We start from the raw sequence: 2,104 nt of genomic DNA on the forward strand, positions 1-2,104 counted from the left end.
GTTCTGAGGAAGGGTCACCGGACCCGAAACGTTAACCATGTTTGCTCCTCCACTGATGCTGCCAGACCTGCTGAGCTTTTCCAGCAACTTTGTTTTTGTTCCCGATTTACAGCATCCGCAGTTCTTTTGGTTTTTATTGGGTTAGAAAGGCTATTGGGGTAGGCAGGGATGTGGAATAGTCAGATTGGCCATAATTTCACCTAATGGCAGAACAGACTAGAAGGACTGAGTGGCCTACTCCTACAATTAATTTGTAAGTTTGTGTTTATGCTCAGATGAAGTCAACCTTGCATCGTGACACCACTGCGACAGAACTTGAAACAGCCCTTCCGCAAAGGAGACAACCACCAATGCAAGCATTGGCAAAGAAAGTTACTTCACAGAGATATCGTCTGGATACCACAAACAAACACTTGGATATACTTTGCTGATAGGGAGTGCTGCTTTCAACAGCCGATGAAGAAAGTTGAAGATGCTATGACAGTCTGTGAAATCTTCTAGATCGTAAGAAGCAACAGCTCGACGTGCTCTGGAAGTCATCAGTCCAGCCGAGTATTTAAATCTGAAATACGAGTGTCGTGCTCGGATTAAGCAAATTATGCAACAATATACATCTCTATCTGTGCTCCCAGGAAGTACCAATTAAAGCATAGCCTGAAAACAATTGGGACACCTTTTTGCTATGAGTGTGGTGGGCATACAGTGTTGAAATGATACCCCCAAAGTGGCGTCTTGTACAATTAATATAGCCATTATCTCAAAAGAGATGAGAAATGAGATGCTGAAGTGAATTTATGCAAGCCATTTAGAAATTGCCTACTCTGAGGCAGGTGAGAGAAATGCTGTGATGGCCAAACACAAGTAACGAGATCAAGATCTGCATCAGCTAGTTATCTCAGGAACGAATATGAAACTAACTGAGCTGAAGAGCCACTTATGACACGTGCCAGTCCAGACAGACCATGCTTTAAGCTGGAATTAGACCTCTTCACTCTCTCAGGAAGTGATAACCTTGTCAGAGTTGACTGCCATCCTGATGACTGGGAGTTAGATTCACTGACATCAGTGACTGCAAGTGAGATTGTCGATGCCTGACACAATACTTCAGTCATTACAACGTTCCAGACATTGTGATCAGTGACAATGGCTCTCGATTCAGGGAAAAATTCAGCTTAATAGAGAATTGGGAAATGCAACATCATATATCATTTATCCCTTGGAAAATGGAAAAGGTTAGGTGGCAATGAAAATCACCAAAGGGATTATAAAGGATTTTCGTAAATTCAGCACAAACTTTTACAAGGCAAGCTCTTCAGTAGAGAAATGCTCAATACTGTAGGCATGGAATGTAGTCCTATCCAAAGATCACTGTCATTGTCATACCCAAACTATTCTTCCAGTAGTAAGAAAATTCCTGAAACCAGGACTGATAACAGGCCTGAGTGACAAGATTATGGTTAAAATTACAGAAGGCAAAATTTGATAAAACTGCCAAGATATTTGCAGGGCTCAGCAATTGAAAGCCAGTCATTGTGCAAACATTCAACACTCTTAACAAATGTCAGCCCACATGGCAACTTGGGACCTGGACTGAACAGTTGTCCCATCAGGCATATGTGGTGAATGTCAGCGCCCAAATAAATGTCACAACCATAGACATCTGCATGCAACTAGAGAAGCTGATCATTCACGGCATACAGTAAATCAGGAAGATGTGATTGTGCAAGCAGCAACGAGTGACCATCAGTCCCAAAGCTCCTCCATTCCACAGCGATGGAAATGAATCAGCAACAACCATTACCACAGTGTCAGCATTTATTATGGGAACAACAGCTCCTGGAGAAGGACCAATTTAGGAATGAGCCAATATCAGATGAGTAGCCAATGATTATGTGCACAGGTACCATTAGGAAACCTGCATGAATTAAAGACTAGAGATACAGTGCATGCACTGAGACTGGCAAAAGTGGAACTGAATAGTTTTCACACTGTGTTTTGTTGATTAATTTTATTTGCTACCGTGTAACATCTCCTCCCCTCTCCCACATCTGACCACTCCCCCCCCCGCACCCCCCCATTGGCTACTCATCTGATATTGGCTCCC

General features: G+C 42.8%; 1 protein-coding gene across 1 annotated transcript in view; it reads left to right on the forward strand.

Annotated features, from left to right (window-relative positions):
* The window catches only part of mapk8ip3 (mitogen-activated protein kinase 8 interacting protein 3), a 183,946-nt gene that overhangs the window by 148,433 nt on the left and 33,409 nt on the right, over window positions 1-2,104 (forward strand). The window lies entirely within an intron of this gene.

The sequence above is a fragment of the Rhincodon typus genome, chromosome 21, assembly GCF_021869965.1.
Source record: "Rhincodon typus isolate 14 chromosome 21, sRhiTyp1.1, whole genome shotgun sequence".
Classification (NCBI taxonomy): domain Eukaryota; kingdom Metazoa; phylum Chordata; class Chondrichthyes; order Orectolobiformes; family Rhincodontidae; genus Rhincodon; species Rhincodon typus.